Source organism: Cervus canadensis, chromosome 8 (genome assembly GCF_019320065.1).
Source record: "Cervus canadensis isolate Bull #8, Minnesota chromosome 8, ASM1932006v1, whole genome shotgun sequence".
Classification (NCBI taxonomy): Eukaryota; Metazoa; Chordata; class Mammalia; order Artiodactyla; family Cervidae; genus Cervus; species Cervus canadensis.
In genome coordinates, this window is record NC_057393.1 from 48,027,841 (window position 1) to 48,053,174 (window position 25,334).

At 37.3% G+C, this 25,334-nt stretch overlaps 1 pseudogene; it reads left to right on the plus strand.

Annotated features, from left to right (window-relative positions):
• LOC122446795 overlaps nucleotides 1-25,334 on the plus strand; it is a 64,656-nt pseudogene that overhangs the window by 8,480 nt on the left and 30,842 nt on the right.

Consider the following 25,334-nt stretch of genomic DNA (forward strand, 5'->3'; position numbering starts at 1 on the left):
TGAATGCATCATGGTTGTTGATGATCCATCAGGAAAAGTTAAACCCAGAATAAATACAAAAACATGCATACCCAGTGGGAAGCAACAGGAGTCCACTCCAGTAGGGAGAAGCTTGTGATTGCTAACATGGTTTAATATTGAAGGAGAGGTGATAACAGAAAGCAGACCAACTGTTAGTTGATTTTATCATTATTTTTAAATTCTCTATAGACAAAGTCTGCATTCTAGGGCAGATGGCCCCCATCTATAAAAGGCCTGAATATTAGATGCATAGTTCCTTTGGGGCAACCAAAGTAGCAGTCTACCACAGTGTGAGAGGTTATTTTAAGGCAAGTGATTAAATACAGGAAATAAAGGAGAACAATAAGCCAAAAGTTACAGTGAAGAGTTTCAAGCCTGAATGTCTTAGGATATGGCTTGCATCTCAGAAATCAAATAACAATAATACTGAAGCCAGGAATTGTGTTAGTAAAATGTGTTTGGTTTAAAGTGCTGATAAAATATACAGGTAGAAATTTCCCAAATGTAATTGAAAATATGTCTAACTTATGTTAGGAGGGAATATGAGTTACCTGTATGAGATACTGAAGAATGGAGAGAATGATATGAAGGAAGTTGAAGCACTGCAGGGGTGCTCACATTTAAAAGCTAGTAGGAGGAACATGAATCAGGAAAAATGACTTAGTGAGAAGGAAGTAGAATGAGGAAAAAGATACCAAAGATGGAGAAAGTTTCAAGAAGTAGGAGACAGTAAACTGGACCAAATGCTAGGGAGATTAACAATAGTGGTATCCACAAATAGGCCAATTATCTTAGGTACAGCATGTCCCTTCCAACAGAATATTTCAGTTGAATCGTATAGAATAATCAGATTGCAAAGGTTATGGAGGAGGAATAATGACAATTTAATAATAGCACTTGGCATCTGAGTGATCACTACATAATTTGTACAGGCCTAATATATAACTTATTTAAGACAACAATCCTGTGAGGTAGGTCAGAATAACCACATTTCATAATGTCAGAAAAGTATCTGAAATTTCGGAACTGTTAAAAGAGATTACTGATTTTTTTTTCCCCAGTGTAATGCTAGACTTGATTATTGTCTGAGCAATTTAATAAAGTCTGAGAGGCAAAGGTTAAAGAGTTTTGCCGAGCAGAGATGAAAATAATTTTGGTGACAGAAGAGGTAATGTCTACTGACATTAACCAATTTGGTAACTAAACAAGCAGTTTTCTTATAAAATTCTTCCTAAATTGCTGATTTTTCCCAACTTTTAAAATAATCTCTTGCTGGCTTTAAAACCTTACTAGTTCCCTCACTGCAGTTTTCTGGAGGGAGTAGCAGTCAAGGTCCTGGAAAGCAGGGGCAGTGAACTAGTGACACTCATACACCTACCTGCATTCCTAATCCAGGTGGCATATGGGGGAACAGGCCCTGGCTAAATAACTTTTTCTCCCCTCTGAATCCATACTTTTCCACCCCCAGCCCTTTCCTTTCTCTCTATCCCAAGACCAAGGTTTCATAAAACGCATTTTATTTGAAGGCTGTGAAATAATTTTCTCTGCTTACTCTAAAAATAATAATTATTTCTGTGAAATAATTTTCTTGTGTAATCCATTTGACCCTCTCCAGATGCCTTCCATGGGAAAAATGGAATGTTGGAGAACCAGTGTCTCCTCCTTTTTTTTGCCTTCTGACCACACTGCAGTATAAGTGAATAAAAACTTGATTGTAACTCTTTGGTTTGGCTCATTAATCTTGTACCTGGTGACCCATCACGTGTGAAGCACTGAACAAGCATTTATTCAGAACAAACCTCCCCAAAATGTGCCATTTAGCACATGAATTATTTTAAGCTAAAGTCAATTGAGATCCTGCAGGCTCAAGAAAGACTTTTACCCTCCATTACTACTTATAAGAATTTAAATTGGAGGTCTTTCTCAGGGTGAGAATTATTACCAGAGAAAATTCTTATTTGAGTGAGCCATCTGTATGGCAAGGCAAGCATCTCATTAGCCAACACGTGCTTTTTCTTATCTCCCTGTGAATTACTTCCCATCCTTGGAAGCCCCAGGCTTGCCATATATAGAATGGCACATATACCTCATTTTACCTTTCTGTCTTTGAACCTCTCAAGTATGTGTGGTCTCAGTGTGTACAAAATTAAATTTGGTTTCTCTTCTATTCATCTGTTTTGTAACAACTCGATTATGTGACCAGCCAAAAGAACCTTTGGATGACAGAGTAAAATTCTCCCTAACAGCGCAATATTAGCAACTTGATTTAACCAGAAATTTCTGACAATTATGGATACCAGGAAATGGATAGTGGGTAAGGAAGATAGTTTTAGATTGAGTTGAACACTTGTGTATGCATTCTGGAACTGGAAGAGAAATGAGTGCAGAGGGAGAAACTGCAACAGCCAAAGAAAGGGAGAGAAACAGAAGAAATTCTGGGTAGGGAAGGAGGAGTAACGCCGCAGCACAGAGGAACAGGTCAGCTCAGAAGGAAGGTTACCTTTTTCTCTAAGTCAGGAGGAAAGAAATATGGAAGCACAAATGCAGAAACAGACATAGCAAGGATATTGTTTTGGCAGGGAGCAACAGGTGAAGGAATGAGGGAGTTCTCACTCATTGACCTCAATCTGCTCAGGAAAATGGAAGACAAGGTCGTGTGCTGAGGATGAAATATTTGAGGTTGATTGGAAGGGACAGGACTGGAGTAGCCACTCAAGTGATGTATTAGGGAGTAAACGTGATATAAATACAAGGATTGCTAAGTAGCTGAGAGAGAGCAATAGTGTTGTGACATGGTCCAACAATGCAGTCCGAGACCAGAATGGATAAAAAGGGATTGCTGAGACCCAGGATTGGAAAATCTTCAGGTGGTCACAGGAAAGGGAAAGCAAACCTAAGGGTTGAGGGTACTAACAAAGACATAGCCCTCGAATGCATGGGAGCAGCAATCTGAGGGTCTCTGAGTTCTCATAGCATCCCACACTTCCACCATCACAACTTTTCTCATAAATAGTCATAACTGCTTATTCTGTAGGAGTCCCCCGAGCCAACGATATGCAACCCAAGGGCAGAGGCTTGACCCCCTTGCTCACCCCTCAGAGTGTATAATACCCAACACAGTACCAGCCAGACATGTAGTCAGTGAAGAGTTATCTGTTTGGGCTCTGACCAACAGCTCTGTGAGCCTTCCAGCTTATATACTGTTCTTATTCTAGTCATAATCTCCTAGGTTTGTCTCCTGCTATAGGTTCTGGTTCTCATGATTTGTGTAGTCCTAACTTTGACCTGCCTAATGGCTTTGTCTGGTACGCTTGTTCTTACCTTTCAGACTGATTCTAGAACCATTCTTCTTGCTTGATTTCTAATTATCAGATATCCCTATCGTGGCTCACTGCTTAAATTCACTGTATGTACTGCCATATTTATGCCCAGGACTCACCACAGTGTGGAGACCAAAGCGGGAGCAAAGACAAAGTGGAGTCAAGAGTGGCAAGATGGCAAAAATTACAAAGAACAAATGCAATCACTGTGGCCCGCAGCCAGCCACCCTGGAACTAAGTCCTCACCACCACAGTAGGTGGGCGTCAAACCTACGATCCCACAGCCCACCGAGCCAGCTCACCTCGCTGGCCACAATCACCTGAGATTCAGTCAGCAGCTACTCTGGGGACTGTGTAGCCAGTTGTACCAGGCCCAGCCCACCCACGATATACAACCACCTGCCCGGGACCAGCCACAACTACCATCAGGCTGGCACCAACCCAAGGTTCCCTGGGCCACACAGCCAGCCAAGCTGGGACCCTACTCCCCTGCCAACACGCCATCACCAGGCCCAGCAGCCAGGCCCCAGAGCCAGCTGACCCAGGAACTGGCCACACCCACCAGTGGGGTCAAAACTAACCCCATGACTGGCCCAGCAGCCAGCCATGCTGAGATCAAGCCCTGCCCACCCACAGACAAGAAAAGGAAATATAAGGACTCTAAATGGGAAATAAGTAAACCTGTCAATGTTTGCAGATGACATGATAACTATATATAGGAAATCCTAAGGATGCCACCAAAAAACTATTAGAATTTAAAAGAATTCAGCACGCTTGCAGGATACAAGATTAGTATACAGAAATCTGTTGCATTTCTATACACTAATAATGAATTATCAGAAAATGAACTCAGGAAACAATCCCATTTACAAGTGCATCACAAAAATAAATCTAACAAAGGAGGTAAAATAACTGCACTTGGAAAACTACAAGACATTAATGAAAAAAACCAAAGACAACACAAACAAATGGAAAGAGGCACTGTGCTCATGGATTGAAAGAAGTAATTTTAAAATGGCCACACCATCCAAGGCAATCTACAGCTTCAAAGCAAAATGGACAGCTATGCATTAAAGAATTAAACTGAACTATTTTCTCATGTCATATATATATATAAATTCAGAGTGGATTAAAGAAATAAAAGATCTGAAACCATAATACTCCAAGAAAACATAGTTAGTGTACATGCTGACTTCAATCTCAGGAATGTTTTTTCTAATCTCTCTCCCCCCACAAAGGAAGCAAAAGCAAAAATAAACAAATAGGAATACATCAAAAAGCTACTGCACAGCAAAGGAAACTATCAACAAAACAAAAAAGTAACCAACTGAATGGGAGCAGATATTTGCAAACAATGTATCTGATAAGGGGTTAATTTCCAAAATATACACAGAACTCATACAACAGTCAACAAAAATAAAATATAAATAACCCATATGAATTGGGCAGAAGACCTAAATAGGCATTTTTCCAAATTAGACATACATATGACCAACAAGCACATAAAAAAATGCTCAACATCAGTAATCATGGTAGACCTGAAACTAATATTGAATATAGTACTATAAGTCAACTATACTTCAATTAAAAAATGATAAATGTAATCTTTTGGGTCAGAGGAGATAAAGCCAACGACTCACGTAGCCCAAGCAGATTAGCTCTGGCACTTACGGATTTTTGGAGACAAAGAAGTGAGACTGAGACTTGAAAAGTAGTCATATGTCCTCAATTATATTTATGCTCATAAGCATGGTAGAATGTAATTATTACCAGGGGACTTATGGATTTAGGGCTGATCTAATATTTAAAATTAAAGTTGTAAGCCATGGATTCATGAATGTTTGTTGAACGTCCATTGCATGATTACGTGCAACTCAATACCCAGAGCAATAAAGAAAAGGATAGTCACTGCTTTCAAGAAGTTGGTAATCTCTGAAAGACAGATGCATGAATATACCTGGGGCAGAGATACCTTCAGATGGTTAAGGGAGCGTTTCTTCCCCTGGAGGTATCAAAGGGGACTTTCAGAATAGGTGTCATTACAGCGAGTCCTAAAAGATGATAGAAGTTTGCAAGATAGAAACGTTCTTCAGACATAGAAAGAAATACACCTTTAAATACATCACTGTGAAAGAGCATGGTTCATTTGGTAAACCATGGGTATTCTGGCATGATTGGGACATAGAAGAGGTTTTAGAGAATGACAGAAGATGAAACTAAAAAACAAACCAAAAAAAAAGTAAGCAGAAATTAGATGATTAAGGCCCTTGCCAAGCTAAGACACTTGGAATTTTTTGCTCTAGGTAGGAAGTAAGACTCCATAAAAGAATTCAGAAACAGGAAATTTTCAGCCAAGGGAATAGAGAACTCAGAACAGTATTCTTTTTCTGATATTAACTGGGTAAAATGCAGAAATGTAAATTTCCTATGTATTTTATAGAACTAGCATCAATTTGTGGACTTTAAGAAATGCTCTACATAAGGAGGATCTTTTATTTCATGTAGGTTCTCTAACAATGAAATAGCATTGTGAGGTGGTGAGTTTCTCACCACAGGAGGTATTAAAGCAGAGGTTTAAAAGGCCTACAAAGGCCTATAAAGGCCTACAAAAGGCACACAAAAAATGTAGAGTGGGAAGGAGAAAAGACAACCAATAACATGTGTTCCCTCTTAGATTGTAAGATTTTCTATTTCTTTTGTACTTTGGTATGCCAGTATGTTACATGCTACATAGGTATTGAGCAACTGGTTGTCTATAGCAAAATACAAAATTAGAGATAAGCCTTTAAAAGTAGTTTCTAGACCTCACTGACTTTGTGGAAATACATTTATAAATCAAATTTCATTGTATAAAGAACTCAGACTTTAGAAGCTGATATTTCAAGCTAAAAGTACAAAAGGGAACACTCTCAAATTATAGCTAAAATAGTTTACCGTTCCTAAAAGTTTATTTTCCAATATTAAGAATAATTTAGCCTTTACTTCATGAAGACAAAGTCAATTATATTAAAGTATTTTAAAACCGCCTTCTCACAAGTTGGGTTTATAACATGGCTGTGTTCTTTTAACAAGAAAACTGTTGCCATATTCTTCTTAGTCTAAATTATCTTACTTGAATTTTCCATGGTGATTAAAGTTAAACGGTATGTCAATCTTCTTTTTCACCTCATATACAATGAATTCTCAGAGTTGCATTTAGCTTACCAATATGTTTAATAACATACAACTGTTCCTGCTAATTTTAGCTATATAAAGGTGCTCAAACAGATGGAAATCTATGAATGCTGTTATTTTTATAGCTCTTTTTTGATTAATAAAATATTTGACAAACTAGTCTTTGTTTTAATGAAATCAACTCATGAGACTCTTGCAACTGGTTCTTTAATATTGTCTACATGTCTTAAATATACTTGATTTAATTTTACCTGGAATCATACCACACAGAGTAAATACTGGTTTAGTTAGCAGAGCCTCTTCAGACTAACATATCATAACTAAACCAAGAAAAAATATAACATAACCAGGGAAATTTGGGGGGTTTGTGTTGCATTTTGTAAGCCTTTTTAACTCAGGAAAATTTAAAGTCAGTCTCTTTTGACAGTCTGAATTTACAAGGTCATGTCCTCACTCTCTCATCACATGTTACCTGTTATCAGAAACTATTCCTATACTGTACAAATTGTCTAGGAGGTATTTCCGTAGCCCGATTGCTCATCAGAATCAAAAACCAGAAACAATATTTTTTTTTTAATTTCTAGGCTTCACCTAAGATCTAGAAATATTACATGTTAAGCTCTGAGATTTACATATTTTTTTAAAAGTTCCTGCTGGGGAACTGATAGAGCAGATCTATGGACTGATGTTGAGTCCAGATTTAACCTGAGTTCCACAGTTGTTCTTAAAGTTCCATATCAAAACTTTCTTGTATCAAGTTTCTACTTCTATGAATTGCATTTAAGTTTCTCCAGTGCTTTTCTACCATCTGCATGGCCTCGACTTCGGGATCTCTTCCCCTTCCCTGGTCTTAAACCCCTGAGATATCCTCAGTGCCCTCCTTCACCATAAAACCCAAAAATCTTGTCCTCTATATTTCACCATCTGGAAATGGGAGAGAGATTTCTAATTTTCACTCTTTGCCAATGCATTTTGGATAACATTAACTTCTTATGTACTAGCCTTTACTTTGATGTTCTCATAGGACTAACTCAGCTGATGTGAAAATGCATAGGTAGAGACACAGCACCCTCTTTTGGCCCTGCATAATTATCCTTTTAAATTTACTTTTCTAAACATATCAAAGGCCTTCAGTAGCTTAATTATTCATGATTTATGCATTATGGTCCATATCATTGCCCTACATATTGACCTGCTACCATATAACACATTCACTCCTACTCACTCATAGTGAATCTCTGCATCATAATTGTACTGCTTGTAACCATCTCTCAAAACACAATTTCCTCAATGCTTAAACATGAGTTTCTTCAAACGCAGCCTATCTGCTGTCGATGCTCATTTCTTAATCTTAAAGACAGCATCTGAGGTCTAACCTTGCCAGAGCTTTGACACAGAATAATCACCTTTATGACATGTACAAATGCCACTGAACATCTTGATGGCATTCTCACTGTGCCAGGGCAAATCTAACTTCTGGTCTGCTCTCACCAGAAAGTTTCTTCTGCCTAATGTCAGCTATGACAAATCTTCCCTTCCATACAATTATTATATGATATTTTCTTAAAGTAAATCATTATGGATTGTTTGCATCCATCTCCATTTATTTATTTTTAAAATAAAAGCCCAAAGAACAAAAGGATAGCTGAATTTGGATGTCCTGTTTTCAAGGATCAGCATACTCCATTATTTCTGAGGGATGGGATGAGCCAGGGGAATTCTTTGCTCTGGAACTAGCAAGAACGGGGTCGTGAAGATCAAAGGAATTCAGTGACACAAGAAGAGACCTGCCGGCATATTTTGATTAACAGCAATCTTTTCCACAGCTTTTTCTCAGTAACTACAGCACTGTGGCTGTCAGTACCCTTATCCAAATAAACCTGGAACTGAAAGCTTATTACGTAACCACATACACCCCTAGTGTAACTATACAGGTCACCACTTGCATTTCATCCTGTAACTCTATAACCCTTTTCATGTCCTTAAAAAATATAGAGTGCCGGGAACCATAATGTGAGATCCCACCCATGACGAGGTCATGAAGAAAATACCTGACAGGCAAGGCCATCCAGGATCCCATCCATGATGAGGTCATGAGGAAAAAACCTAACACGCAAGGCCGTTCAGGATATAAGGGACCCTCCAGGTTGGCCTCAGCCTCTACCCCACCCTGTATCCTTCCCCCTTTTCTGCTGTTCTTGTTTGCCCTGCTGCAGATTCTTGTGTTGCCTGCTGAGAGCTCTCCTGCTCCTCTTTCACTGAATAAAGACCAACTTAAAACCCTAATTAATAAATCTCTTAGACGCTGGTACCCTATGAAGGAGCCAGGGATGAAAGAAATGCTTCAATTCAAACCCTTTTGCTGGCATTCTGGCTTGTTTGATAAATGTGTGCTCTCATTGCGAAAAATGTTCATGATTGTTCTAAACATCCTAAGCACAGTACGCTAACAAAAGAAACTATTAAGCATAGGTCCCTCCGCGGGGTGAGAAAAGCTCCACAAATAATAGTCACAAATGTGCCTAATAGAAAATACTTTAGATAGAGATTAGCTGGCGACTTCTTGCAGGTAGGTAACTTTTAGGCTAAGAGCCTGTTTTGTGCCATATCTGTTGTTTTTGCAATCCTTCGCATTTCTGTTCTGTAAAAATGTAATCCTATCTAGTTCCCATGGAGATGATGCCTATTAGAAAGAAAATAGATTAATCACAAGAAAAACAGGGTCGGCTACTGAAGTTGCTTAAGTCACACCAGGTGCAAGCCATAAAATGTTAGCGGGCCTGAAGGCCAAATTATAAGAAAGACTCTTGTGAACGAAAAGTGTGTGGGTGACATCCTTTTTCTGTTGAAGGTCAAGTTGCTGTAGTATTTTCAGATGACCTGTAAGCAATATGCACTTCCCCCAAAAAGATGTTGTAAAGGGTATAAAGGGGCCGTGCAGAAATAAACTTCAGACTCAGTCTCCAAACTTGTCTCACTGTCTCTCATTTGCCGACGCCGTTCATCCTGAGGGTTCCCCTGGATCCTGCTGGGGCTGGACCCCAACAATAGAAGGGACTAGAGAATATGCTCTTTCTTCCTGGTGGCCTTGTGTGTCCCTTAGTGCTATAGGAAATACACAACACAATGATTTCACAGGTTACTGAAGCCATCCTGAGGGTCTGAATGTACACTAAATAACATTAATCAAGGCACTGACTGTGCAGAGAAGTTTCAATAAATGCTGGAAAGAGCTAGTGATAAATGAAAATAACCAAGCTTGCCCCCTGCGAACTGACAAATGAGAGGGCGAATCAGGCTCATTTCTAGTCTCTACTAATAAACAAAATCTATATATTTCAGAAAATTATCCTCACTAATACAATGATCTAATTTCTTGACAAGTTCTAGATCTTGAGAGTCAAAGGAGCCTTTGGAAATCATCTAAATAAGTCTTTCACAAATATAAAAATTGAGAAATAGACAGGAGTTAACTGGCTTGTACAAGGCCACATACAAATCTAGTTTGAAAAGTAATTAATTCTACTTTTCTGTTGCTATCTTACCAAACAACTCTATACCAAAAATCTTCTACACCCTCAACTTTACTAGATCTTCTTGGGGATACTCAAATTTGGAAGAAGCATTTCTGGAGATATGAAAGAGAACATTACTCTTCATTCAATAAGAAACATGAAATTGGGAGTATTTTGTGAGAGCTGATATAGAAATTACTTCAATAAAGTCAACTGTAATGGAATCAATGACTTTGAGATCTGTATATAAACATTTATTGCTATCAAAAATTAGAAAAAAAACAAATGTTGTGAAAGAACCCATCAAAAAAGGATTAATAATAACTCAAGGAATGTTTCAGTTATTATATTACACAGGAAATTCAATGCAGTTTCTCCAAGTTCCTCCAGAATCTCTTACACAAGAAAAGTTCTATTCAAGCCTCCTGCTATTGACAAAATAGTAAAATGTATGGAGCTTCCCACCTTGTACCAAGAAACTCATTGAAAAAAATTACTGTGTTAGTTACAGGGACAGTTACTAATAATATACTTCAGGTTTCCTATGTACTGCTCTATATTCTATCTTAAATAATAGAGAAAAGTAAAGTACCCACTTTCAGCACCTGGCCTGTCAGGCTGTTCCAATTGAAAAAGAAAATTTTCTTCATTATCTTCATTGTAAATGATCTTACATGTTAAATAACATCCACCCAGAACACAAAAAAGCAATGATTATGATTACATCAGAGTACTGAAAGCTAAAGATACTGTGACATGACTGACTCCTGATAATATCAGCTCATAAGTTGATGAATAAATATATTTTGAACAAAAGAAGGACAGCAAACCACATATATGTGAGAATTCTGCACCTATGAAATGAAAGCTATGTGATTTTTCTTTAATCATTAACTGTTATTAAAGGGCAAAATAAACGAATGTATTCACCTGACTGAAAGACAGTTTGATGAAATTTCATGTGGAATTTCATTTTCATAGCTTTTAATCCCCCCAAGTTCTAAGAAAAAAATACCATCTGCCCAATCCTAAGAAAAATTAAAAGCTAGAGACACCATTATAGTCTTTGAAAGACATTAAATGAATCCTTCTCTTTACAACTTGGAAATTGTCATACCAAAAAATAATATTTTCCACAAATCATAAGGCAGTTTACAGGGCAGCAGGTTATTGACACATGCCCCTCAAAGCTGACAATGTGTGAAGTTATATTTTTAAACAGCTTTCCATTCACAATCTGGTTTTCTGTATTAAGCCACTGATATACAAGCAAATTAAAAGGATAATGATTGCTTCTATTATTACTTGCAATCTCCAGAGATACCCAAAGAGCTGGGTGAAAAATAAAGTTTTCAGTCAATTATCAGTCAACTGATAATAATTTCAGTTCAAGACAGCAATCGGTGTTTTCCTCACAAAAAATAGCATATTTTCTGCCACCATTCCTGCATTCAAAAATCTTGTGCTGAGCTAGGAATAAATAGAATATATGGACAGATGAATTACCAGTATTTAAATTGAATCAGTAATTTTAAAACTTTCAACAAAAGTCCAGGGCCAGGTGACTTCACGGGTGAATTCTACCTAACACTGAGTGGAAAGACAACACCTATGATTCCGAAACTATCCTAAAAAGTTGAAGAAGGAGGAATACTCCCAAACTCATTCTGTGAGGCCACCATCACCCTGACACCAAAACCAGACAAAGATATCACAAAGAAATAAATTACAGCCAAAATCACTGATGAACAGAGATGAAGAAATCCTCTGCAAAATAACAGCAAACCAAATCTAATAATACATTAAAGGATCACACACCATGATCAAGTGGGATTTATCCCAGGGATGCAAGGATTTTTCAATGTTGACAAATTAATCAATGTGATAGACTACACATTAGCAAATTAAAGAATACAAATCATACTATAATTTTAATAGGTGAAGAAAATGCTTTGATGAAATTTTTTCAATTTTATCAACATCCATTTAGGATAAAAACTCTCCAGAAAGTAGGCATGGATGGAACATATCTCAAAATAAAAAGACCATACATGACAAACCCACAGATAACATCATATCCAATGGTGAAGACCTGAAAGCATTCCCCTCTAATATCAGGAACAAGAGAAAGATACTCACTCTCACCTCTTTTATTCAACAGTTTTGGAAGTCCTATCCACAGGACTCAGAGAATAAAAACAAATAAAAGGGAATCCAAATTGGAAAGGAAGAAGTAGAACTGTGTCACTGTTTGCAGATGACATTATACTATATATAGAAAATCCTAATGATGCCACTATAAACCACTAGAGCTCATCAACGAATTCTGTAAAGGTGTGACCCCAAATAGCCAAAATAACCTTAAGAAAAACAGAGTTGGAGGACTCACACTCCATAGTTTCGATCAGTTGAAACTTCAAACTACAGTAATCCAAACAGTATGATACTGGCACAAAAGCAGACACATAGATCAATGGAATAAAATACAGAGCCCAGAAGTAAACCTATGTACTGAGGTCAATTAAACCAAGACACAGTCATCGCTCAGTGGGTAACAAATCTGCCTGCAATGCCAGAGACACAGGAGGCGTGGGTTTGATCCCTGGTCAGGAAGATTCCTCCAGAGTAGGAAATGGCAACCCTCTCCAGTACTCTTGCCAGGAGAGAATAATTCCATGGACAGAGGAGCCTGGTGGGCCCTAGTCCATGGGGTCACAAAGAGTTGGAAGTGACTGCGCACGCGAACAAAAATGGCAAGGAGAAGAGACAGTCTCTTCAATAAGTGGTGCTGGGAAAATCAGACAGCTACATGTCAAGAATAAAATTAATACATTCTATACATCATATATGCTTCCCAGGTAAAGAATCCGCCTGCCAATGCAGGAGACATAGGAGATGCAGGTTCGATCCCTGGGTCAGGAAGATCCCCTGGAGTAGGAAATGCAACCCACTCCAGTATTCTTGTCTGAAAATTTTCATGGACAGAGGAGCCTGGCATGCTACAGTCCATGGGGTCACAAAAAGTCCAAAGAGTTGAACACGACTGAGCACACACACACACGACATCATGTGCAAAAATAAACTCAAAAATGGATTAAAGATCTACATGTAAGACCAGAAACTATAGAACTCCTAGAGGAAAACACTGGCAGAACATTCTTTGATATAAATTGTGACAATTTACATTTTTTGAATCCATCTCCTAGAGTTACGGAAATAAAAGCAAAAATAAACAAATAGGACCTAATTAAATTGAAAACTTTTGGCACAGCAAAAGAAACTATGAAATCCAAAGACAGCCTACAGAATGGGAGAAACTATTTGCAAATGATGCAACTGACAATGGATTAATTTCCAAGATACACAAATAACGCCTACTGCTTAATATCAAAAAATGAAATAGCTCAATCAAAAAATAAGCAGAAGATATAAACATACATTTCTCTAAAGATGATATACAAATGGCCAACAAGCACATGACTGGCCAACAAGGACATGAAAAGATGCTCAATATTGCTAATTATTAGAGAAATGCAAATCAAAACTACAATGAGGCACCACTCACACCACTCATAATGGCCATCATCAGAAAATGTATAAATAATAAATGCTGGAGAGGATGTGGAGAAAAGGAAACCCTCCAACACCACTGGTGGTAATGTAATTTGGTTCAATCACTATGGAAAACAGTATGGAGTTACCTCAAAAAACTAAGAATAGAGGTATCATATGATCCAGCAATTCCACTCCTGGGCATATATCTGGAAAAGATGAAAACTCAAATTCTAAAAGATAAATTTACCCTAATATTTGTAGCAGCACTATTTACAATAGCCAAGACACAGAAGCAACCTAAACTTCCATCAAATGATGAACAGATAAAGATGTGGTGTACATACATACATACACACACACACATATAATGGGATATTACTCAGAAATAAAAAAGAATGAAATAACACCATTTGCAGCAACATCAATCGATCTAGAGATTATCATATTAAGTGAAGTTAAGTCAGACAGAAAAACAAATATGATATCACTTAATGTGAAATCTAAACAATGATACAATTGAACTTATTTACAAAACAGAAACAGACTTGGAGACAATAGAAAACAAACATGGCTACCAAAGGGGAAAGAGGCAGGGAAAAGATAAGCTAGGAGTTTGGAATTAACTGATACCCCCTACTACATATATATAATATATAAGCAACAATGATTTATTGTGCCACATGGAACTATATTCAATATCTTATAATAACCTATAATGAGAAAGAAACTGAAAAATAATATATAACTTAATTTCTCTGAAACTATAACACTGTAAATAAACTACACTTCAATCTGAAAAAGTCTTTGTATCCATTGTCCATTTCCAACTAAGCTATAAACTATAAATGCTCATGATGGTCCATACCAAGAAGTCATCTTAATGTAAATGACATTTTTAAAGACAATACATTCACATGCCCATTTGAGTTATAAGATGGCACAAGTTTTGCAATGAGAAGCACCAATGTTCTCCTTAGTTGCCAAGCCAACTATTCAGTCATCAGTTTATTACCTTTAACTATTTGTCTTTACTTCTGATTGTTACCTTCAGAGCACTAAGTAATATCCTTATCTCTCCTTTTATTTCTTTATTGACTTTCACCCCTCTACCTATTCCCTACTATTAAAAAAAATAGGATTTATTTCTTTAGGATACCTGTTCTTAACCTTTTTTATTTTTGAGAGATATTAAATTTTTCAGTTCTTCTACTGCTTGCCTTGGTAAAGTTGAGTGTTATACACAAAAAAACTCTATATTTGGATATCAACTTTAATATTTTGTAAGCTTAATTACATTATCTATGCTTTGATGAAAAGTCAATCATAAAGTTGAAGATGATAATAAACAGAAGTTATATTGACATGTCTATACAATGATTCATTAACTACAGGAAAAATAAGGTTGATTCTAAGAAGCTATAGAATAACTGGTTTTGTTTCCTCAACAGGCGTATTAACTGAATGGCAAAGCAACTTGAGCTGTCTCTAATGGAAAGGGTTTGTTGCCTGGGAGGCTAACTTTAGGACGCAGAGCAAGAAGTCAGCGGACAGACTCCACCGCACAACCACATGGATCAAACGAGCAGCACTTCACTTCACAATGACAACACCCGCCCTGAGGTTCTCCTTTAATTTCTTTAGGACACTGGTTCTCAATGTATGCTCCTCAGAATAGCAGCGGCAGCAGCAGCACCTAGAACTTGTTAGAGCTGTAAATTCTTGCTATCTCCTCCAGAACTACGAAATCAGAAACTGAGAGCAAGGCACAGAGATCTGTGCTTGAACAAGGCTCCAGGTGATCATGAGGCAGACCAGGGTTTGAAAACCACTGCTTTAGAGAAAACCCCCCAGGGTTTGGCACTGACACAAATGTGAACTACAGACAGAAATAAGGTAAAAGGTTTGTCACAGCTAGTCTAAACCTTTAATAATTCTACTCTTTTTTGAGCACACCCTCATTCTTACCTGGTATCTCAGCTGGTAGAGAATCTGCCTACAATTCAGGAGACCCTGGTTCAATTCCTGGGTTGGGAAGATCCCCTGGAGAAGGGATAGGCTACCACTCCGGTATTCTTGGACTTCCCTGGTGGCTCAGCTGGTAAAGAATCCACCTACAATGTGGGAGACCTGGGTTCGATCCCTGGGTTGGGAAGACACCCTGGAAAAGGGAAATGCTTCCCACTTCAGTATTCTGGCCTGGAGAATTCCATGGGCTGTATAGTTCACGGAGTCACAAAGCATTGGACACGACTGAGTGACTTTCACTCATTCTTACCATTTGGACCAGATTATCAAATCGTGAATTTTCTATGGGGTTCTTTACAATGATGTACTGGTAAATGTACAGTAGCTAATGAGAAGGAAAAAAGCCCAGATCTGTGTGCCCAGTATGGCCAATTTCAAGCTACTCACATGGTATCTGTGAATTCACAGCTAGGAAAAGATGATCACAATTCCAGGTCATTGAGACCTGGCTCCACCACATCACTGGTTCCCTGGGAAAATCATTTCTCTGCAGTACTCTTCTTTCTGCCTTCACAACCTTTTTGTCTTACAGAAGTTCTGTTAACCTCTCTTTCAACTATTGATACTTTATAATTAAAAGTTTTATCATCTTTTGTAATTCTTTACTGGGCTTCTATGGTAGTTCTGTTGGTAAAGAATCTGCCTGCAGCGCAGAAGACCTGGGTTCAATTCCTGGGTCAGGAAGATCCCCTAGAGAAGGTATGGACAGAGGAGCCTGGCAGGCTACCATGGGGTTGCAAGAAATGGACACAACTTAGCAACTAAAACACCAATTCTTTACTAATATTCCACTGGGATTTCAAATGCATGTGTTCAGCTTGTTACTTTAAGGCAGAGCCTGAAAATAGTTTATGAGGCAGGAGAAGAAGGGGATGACAGAGGAGGAGATGGTTGAATAGCATCACCAACTTGACAGACATGAGTTTGAGTAGGCTCTGGGAGTTGGTGATGAACAGGGAAGCCTGGTGTGCTGCAGTCCATGGGGTAGCAAAGAGTCGGACATGACTGAGTGACTGAACTGAAAGTTTTTGACCCTACTGCACTGGTCAAAAAAAGAAAAGTGGCCACTCACCAATGTGTTGTTAACATTATTATTTGTATTATAAGAAGGCAGTGAATCCCATGTTAACAACACCCCTGGAATTTGAGTAGTCCTCTATAGATTAGTCATTAATCTCTTCAGTCAACAAATATTCAAATTCCTTCTATATGCCAAGAATTGATTAGGAAGATACAAATAAACAAAAAAGACTAAAATTATAACTGGCCCTAAAATTGTTATACTGAGGACACTGGGATGACATAAGTATGAAGGTCAGCCCAGAATGGGAAAATCACATAAGAGCAGCTAAAATAGCTTGGTGAAAGGAGTACTGACCCAGTTCTGCTCTCTCCCTAATAAAATGGGTGGGGAGAAATTTATGAGACTCGTTTCAACCACAGATATCATACACACTATAAAGCAAACATAAATAGCATAATGGGAATATAGTGCATATGATTTCTAACAAGACTCATCCCTCAATCATGGTACATGTATCTTTGACATTCCAGATATACGGTCACTATTTAGTTACTCAGAAAACAGTGGAACAGAATCCCCTAAAAAGACACACCTTAAGATAACAACACTAATCCTTCTATGACTTACTTACCTCGCCAGCAATGAGCTCATTCCCAGACACACATCTTTTCGACCATGAAGCACAGTGTCATGTCTAGCAAGGAGCATGGAGTTGAAGTCTTAAACATGCTTGATCCTTAAACATCCTGATCATCCTCTCCCTATTTCATAGCCTTGGCACATTCATAACCAAAGTCAAAGTTTCCTCATCTATAAAATTAATTTTGTAACAGTACTTCAGAAACTTGCCAAAAGAATTAAGATGAAATCATGCAAAGGCAAGGTGCACAGTAAAAGCTTACTAAATGCTTTCTACATAGATTTCATCATGCTCTATTCTGCTTCTTTGTACTACAGTCTATGATGTCTTCTACTCATTCACCTTTGACACTAAAAAATTGTGATGATTTACAACTTCCTTCTCTCTCTTTTTTTAAACAAAATATTTGCATTTCAGCTCTCAAAAACTTCTAATTTATAGTGAGGAAAGCTTTTTCCTCACCCAGAAAAAAATCTCTGCTTACTCGATTCTGTATGTGTGCTAAGTCGCTTCAGTTGTGTCCAACTCTTTGTAACTTCATGGACCACAGCCCACCAAGCTCTTCTGTCCATGGGATTTTCCAGGCAAGAATACTGGAGTAGGTTGCCATTTCTTCCTCCAGGGAATCTTCCCAACCCAGGGATCAAACCTGTGTCTCTTAATTCTCCTGCATTGGCAAGCAGCTTCTTTACCACTAGCGTCACCTGGGAAGCCTTGGGACCAATCCTGTGATATTCCACAGCAGCCTGAAGGTTCAGAAACTGGCCTTTCCTAACTTGTCATTCTTTAGCTAGAGTATTCAGTCTCAAAGAAGGCAAACAAAAAAATCTCAGTCTTCTAAATTACAATGCACAAATATACAAATAATTTGGGTTATATGATAAATGAACAAAAGTTCCACTGCAAAACAAATGTTCCACTAGAGAACACAAACAGATATACAGTTTATCTATGGTACTGACATTTCATGGAGAGGGTGGATAACTAGGAAAAAATTGTGAAAAGGCTAAGGAGAAATAATGGGGAAAAGGTAAAGGAGCATTGAGTTATAGAAAAATACTCACAGCTCCCAATTTACAAAGATGTCAATTGATAACTTGGAAGTTGTCATGGAAGAAGTACCTGAAGTCACAAGGCTTCAAGTACCCAATTGCACTCCATAATGTTTTCGATTTTTATCTGGTCTGCCTAAGAAAAAGCATGTCCCTGCCTTCTACAGTGGCTGCTATAATATAGAAGGCTCCGTAATGTCAGCACAGCCCCTATAATAGAAAGAAGTCCACAAGAATGTAACCTGTAATTCAGGCCTGAACTCAGAGTGGAAGAAAGAATACACCAATTGGTAAAACCTAGAATGGACTGTGATTACAAACAATTCCAATATCTCAGTGGTTTACAACAAAATACATTTTATTTCTGACTCAGGCAGCACCCCCGTGGATGGACTGTGGCTCTGCCCTAGGTCATCCTCCCTCTAGGATCCAGGCTATTGAAGCAGCCTTCTTCTGGAACATTCATGGTTATGACAAAGGGAACTGGGCTTTGGGCCATGTGCTAGGGTGTAAACTTTTTATGTAGATGTGACTCATGGGCCTTCTAATTCTATTTTTTTTGATCAGAGAAGTCACATGGACAAGACTAATTTAATTAGGATAGGGAAATATAATCCTTTCCCAGGGAGACTAAACAACTGTGTATAATCATTCAGATCAGCATGCTAGAGTAATAAGAATGGTACCTTCAGTTAGATCTCAAGTCACTCAATACACTACCTTTCCTATAAGCATTATCTCATTGTATCCTTTCGTGAGATAAAAAAAAAAAGGCAATAGTCATTTTATCCAGTTAGATTTACATAACTGAAAACAAAAGAACTCTGTGGAGAATATACTATTAGAGGTGCCTGAAAGTGGCCAAGTTCCCTTGGGTGGTCTTGAGTTCCCCATCATTGGAAGGAGTTGCACAGAATCTGGACAACTACTTCATGCCCATGCTGAAGAGGAGAGTTAGGATCCTATTATTAATAGTAGACTGGGCAAGATAAGATTCCTTTTATCCAGAAGATTTTATAATTCTGCAAGTTATCAAATTTCACACAGCTATTAAGAAGCTAGTCAGTAGTAAATGTCTTTCTCCTCCGAATGAACATGTATACAGAAAGGGAAAAAGAAAGCCCAGGGTAATTTAGTGATCTGGCATTCAGGCTCACTTGATCCAGTATATAAATGTTGGGAAAAGTTGTATCACAAATCACTTCTTAATCAATATGCATGAAATGTTTGTTGTTGGTGTGGTGACTAAAATGCTATGAATTATTACTAGGAATTATCAAACTTTCTGAATACTCTAGGTTTGCTGCACTGATGTGGTTCTGAATAAAATTTAAGCATATTGGTACCAGCCTCTCGATCAGTCCCCCAGGCACAAATACTCTCTTGGGTTGCATAATAAACAAATGTTCCACTAGGGAGCAAAAATTATATGTCATTACTTAAAGGAAGAATAATCCTTGAACAGATCAGTTGTACTGAAGTCCTGCATTTTAAAGATATTTTTATAACTTTACAAAGCAACAATTCATTTACTGATTACTCTTCTTTCCTCCTTTTATTCTCCCCTGAGTTTTGGGTTTTGTTAGCACTAACTCTACAGGGTTATGGCGCTAATATGGTTATTTGACATAGTGATTTGAATTTTACCATTTATCAAATGATTATGTATTATTGACATAAAAATAAAAATAAACCTAATTTTAGTATTTTAAGCACTTTTAACTTAAAACGTCCCATAATTTTCTCCTAATTACTTACCATTATCAGAGGGCATAAAAAAAATCAGCAGGCATAAAAAACACAAAGGATGATGAGTATCTGATTATTGTAAGCATAGTCACTCATTCATTGTTCATTTTGGTTGGAGACCTAACATTGATCAACTTCTCCTGAAAAATTGAAATAACATCCTCATCTTCCAGGAACAAAGAAAGGTTCAGCATTTCAGAAATTCAAGCTCTGACATCTGATCAGGATGTTGGCTCAGCCTATCCAGGAGACACTGCTGCCAACAGCTAGCAGCGCAATGTTAGCAAATGAAATTCTTTTCAAGCTGGTCTGAGCCAGAGACTGAGTCAATTATCTCCTTCAAACCCAATTTTAAGTGAGGCCAACCATTTAAAACTGATTTAAGTTCTGGCTCTCAGAAAGTCAGAAGTTATGAATGGCACCACGCTGAGAAGGCTGTCCAGGATAGAATATATCCAATATTTCCTTCCATTATTTCCCCTGAGTTATCTTCATATGACATGAACTTTGACCTGATTATGGATATGGTTTGAATATGGCCAATACCAGCACCTTCCTGGAAAAACCTCAAGCCCCACTGTAAAAGTATAACCAATTAGGAAACATAAATATATATCATTCTGCTTCAATTGGTTTGCTCCCAGGAAGCATTTCTGAATCCCAGAGTGGTGCTCTTCCAAATGTAATAACCAATGAGGCGCGCGGAGCCAGAAGAGGCACCGCTACGCTCAGAGAGAGGAGTCTGAAATACATGACTCTAGGGTCGAAATCAATCCATCTTCTGCAGAATCCATGGGTGATTTTTCTGGTAAGGTTTAAAATTCCATTTATTATATTTGACACATCCAAATTCAAATAAAGAAGACAAGGAAAAGATTCATACCTCTTAAGGAATGTTTCAGATTTCTGTAAAAGTTTAGGTAGCTATTAATAACAGATGCCCCTTTCAAAACCAGTTTTAGATTGAACAAGAAGGGAGAAAAGGAAAGCTTATTTTACACACACACACACACACACACAGAGACACACACACAAATTAGTGCTTTAAAAAGTTTTGAACTCTTTCAACATGCGAGTTATGTTTATAGGTTTCACACTATTATCAGGTTTGGCCACTCACACGACCAGTTCTTGTTTTCACAAGATTTTATCACTTAAGTTTGCCTCTCTAAATCAAGCAGATGGCATTTCATATTCTGGTGTGTTGAGGAATACAAAGCAAGGGTTTTTTATTAATATCACTGGATTTAGGTGATTTTCTTGGGATTTCTACTTATATAATTATGCTAAAAATTCTATCTCAGTCTTGAATTGCTACTGCCCTATAAGTCAGCAACTGTTCATTTTTAAAAATATTTAGACATACACACTTGTGTAATTATTGGGAAAAAACCAAAGGATCATAAGCAAGGAGGCTAAAATAAATATTCCTGGATTTAAATCCCAGCTCTGACACTTACTTGTTGGATAACCCTCAGGAAACCTCTTCATCTCTCTGCCTCAATTTCTCACTGTCAAAATATTGACTATGATAATACTTTATCATAAGGATGCCTCATAAGGTTGTTTAGAGGTTTAGATGGCTTGATGTTTATAACACACTTGGAACAGAGCTTGTTACCATGTGTTTGTTATGTAATTAAATAAACAAAATAGAAAATACATATAATAATTTTATACATGCCGTCAACTGTCATTCAACTGCCATCTTCATCTCTTTCAAATCTATAAAAACTCCTTTCTCCACAAATTTTTAACTGTGTGACCTTGGACAGGTTATGTAACATCTATGTACCTCAGTTTCTTCATCTGTAAAATGGGGATAATGAAACTATACACATCATAAAGTTATTAAAGTTATTGTGTATAATAGATAAAATCATACTGAGAAAAATGCTTAACAGTAAGCATCACATAGTAAAAGCTCAAACACATTTTAATATTCTAACTGAGGCCTTGAATGTACAATAAATGTGATAGTTAATTTTAGCGATGAACAGATGCATCACCCAATAACTGGCATGGAGGCAACCATCATGTAGGAATGTAATGTAGTTATATTTTTATATCTTATTCCAAAATAAAAGCAAATGCAAAAATTAAGTTTTTAAACCTAGTTGGAGATATAGGTACTTTTTTTTTTTTTTACAGTGTGTAACTTTAATGTGTAATTTTGTCTGAAGTACTAAAGTACTTTAAAGGAAAATGAGAAGATATCATAGTTATTTAACAGGGATACCAAATAAGGAAATAGTTTGGGCCTCATACTGCAAAATAAGCATTTTTCAGTATTTAAAATTTTGAGGACCATACAGTTTCTGTCACATATACTCAACTCTGTTGTTGTAGCAGCAAAGTACCTACAGAAAATAACAAAAAGCTATAGTTGTATACCAGAAAAACTTTATTTACAAAAATAGGCCAAGGACCAGGCTCCATGGCCATTTTTCCAATCCTTACCTAATTCATCCCAGTGTCCCAACCAAAACCAACATAAAACTCAGCAAAAATCATGATGGCTTATTAACTTTGTCATATTATCTTGGGCCTAGACTCTACAGAACTTCATAAAAAAGAAACAGATAATGTGCTCTCTACCTTCAAGAACATTTCCATCTCATCAAGTAGTTCCAAATAATGTGATACATGAAAAGTTAAGTACACAAATGTGTGTTTCAAATTACATATGGTTTATAGTCAACTCAAACTATATCTCAAATCTTAAAATTATATGAAATTTAACTGAAAGGTTTTTCAGTGGGATAGTAATTCTATGTATGCTTGTTTTCCATGAACACCAGCCTGTTTTTCTTAAAAAATATGAGGGAACTGGAAGATCTAATGTTCTTTCATAAATTAGATCAAACATTTATATAAAATATGATACATTTTAATCCACATAATTGAGAATTTTATAAGAGCACCAACAATGAAAATATTCTCTTTGGGTTTTCTTTGCCAAATATCTGAAAATAAGGCAGCTTCATAATCTCATTTGTTCATATTATTCCCATTCCATCATCAGACCCTGAGTTGTTTTTTTTTTTGCCTTAAATTGGATGGTAAATTGATTTTCTAAAATGTAAGCCTGAGTTATCCCTCAGTTAACTTGTTAAATTGTATATCAACTGTGCCAGCAAGGAATTATTTTCTAGTGAACAATTAAGTTTTACAAGCATTATTCTGTCTGTTCATTCTGGCATGACAAATATAACACTGTAGGCATCAAACTTCTATAAACTGTCTGTTAACATGTAATCTAATTGAGCTTGAGAATATACTTTTTGACCGATGGGAAGAAGTCTCCAAGATACACACTTAAAGAACGAAAAAAGCCATGTTTTTCTCTGATGCTTCAATTAATCACTTTAAGTTCTTAAAAAAAAAAAAAAAAAAAAAAACCTTCCCATGGAGCCTTGTTGTGAAGCTGTGGTGTGATCCAGTCTCTAGTTCCCCTAGACATCTCTATTTTTTTCACACCCCAGAAAACAAGCTGCTATTGACTTGCTTCTAAGCATGGTTGGCTTCCTCCATGGCTCAGTGGATAAAGAATCCACCTGCAATGCAGGAGACACACAGGAGATGAGGGTTCGATCCCTGGATCAGGAAGATCCCCTGGAGGAAGAAAATGGGAACCCACTCCAGTATTCTTGCCTTAAAAATTCCATGGACAGAGAAGCCTGGTGGGCTCCAGTGCATGGCATCACCTAGAGTTGGACACAACTAAGCACAAAAGCATGATTCACTACGTTCCTGCCACACTGGGCTTCACAAACCACCAGTCTTCCTGAGTCTTTGTATTTGGTATTCCCTCTGCAAGGAAATTAATGTCTTATTAACCAATACTCTGCAGGTCTTAACTCATCTTTAGTTCTTCAAAGTACCTCTTCCAGATTCCTTACTTCAAAGATGACACACACATAGCCTCCATCAATCACTATGAGATGATCATCTACTCCATTTTCATTACCAAGATCTGAAATATTTCATTTGTTTGTATATGCATTTGTCTATTTTATGACTCCCTTTACCAGAATGTAAAATCCCTACAAGCCGAGTTATATGTCATTTTATTTTTTGTTGCATCTTCAGGTCCTAGAAGCCCTAAATAGAGAATAATAGAAAGAAAGAGGGGAAAGAAGGGAAAGAGACAAAGGAAAAGAAGCCAAGAGAAAGAAGGAAGAAAAACCAATAGAGAGTGGATGAGGTGAGTCCAGTCTCTTCCGGAATTGCCAGAGCCACATCAGCTTCCAAGAGCCCTTCCTTTCTCTGTCTGCTCTCGCGGGTAGAAAGAGCCAATTTAGGTTTTAAACACAAGGCTGTTCTCCTAGGAAGGTCTCCTGTACTGTACCACAGGCAAAATCAGTCTGTTAGAGCAGCTATTTTCTCTGCTTCTGAGTTCACACTCTGTATGTCTGTGTGTGTGTCTACATCCTATTCTATTCAACAATTTATTGACTGCTGGCTGGGTACAGTATATTTTCAGCCCTTTCACTTATTGCTCCTCTCAGTTAGATCCCATGACCTTTTCTCAATCTGTAGGTCTCTACATAAAACAAAATTTTATTTTAAAAACTTTCCATTTTTTTATTCAAACTTTGAGCAGAAAAAATAATAATCACTTACAAAATGATTTTTTTTCATATTTCAGTCAGCATGTTTTACCATTATGGAATTTCTTCTGTTAACATTCTTTACCATATTTTTATCCAGTTAAACAAAAAAGAGTTTTAGAAAAAGAGCTCCCATAATTTAATATAGCATTGACCACACTGCCCCCACATCATAAATGTTCCAATCTTTTAAGTATATGTTATAATCACATAAATTTAATTTTTGTGTCAAATAGGAAAAAGAGCACAACTTGGGTGTCTAATATTAGGGGAAGACTTAGTTATGGAACATTTCTTGAATGAAACCCCACACAGCTTAATAAATATGATTATGATGTGCCAATGCAGGTTTCTCAATGGTAACAAATGTACCTCTCTAATGAGTGAGGCTGATAATGAAAAAGGCTATGCATGTGTCAGAGCAGGGAGTGTGTGAGAAATCTCTGCATTTTCCTCTAAACTTTGATGTGAACTTAAACTGCTCTAAAAAATTAAACCTAAAAGTATAAAAAATCAAATCTCTATAGTTACCAAATCTACAAAAAATTATACATGCATGTGAAATAGGCAAAAATGGCAAGCACCATCAGAGAAAATGGCCAACAGTTTGATGCATGTGATTGATGGACTCAGAGATCTTTATTTC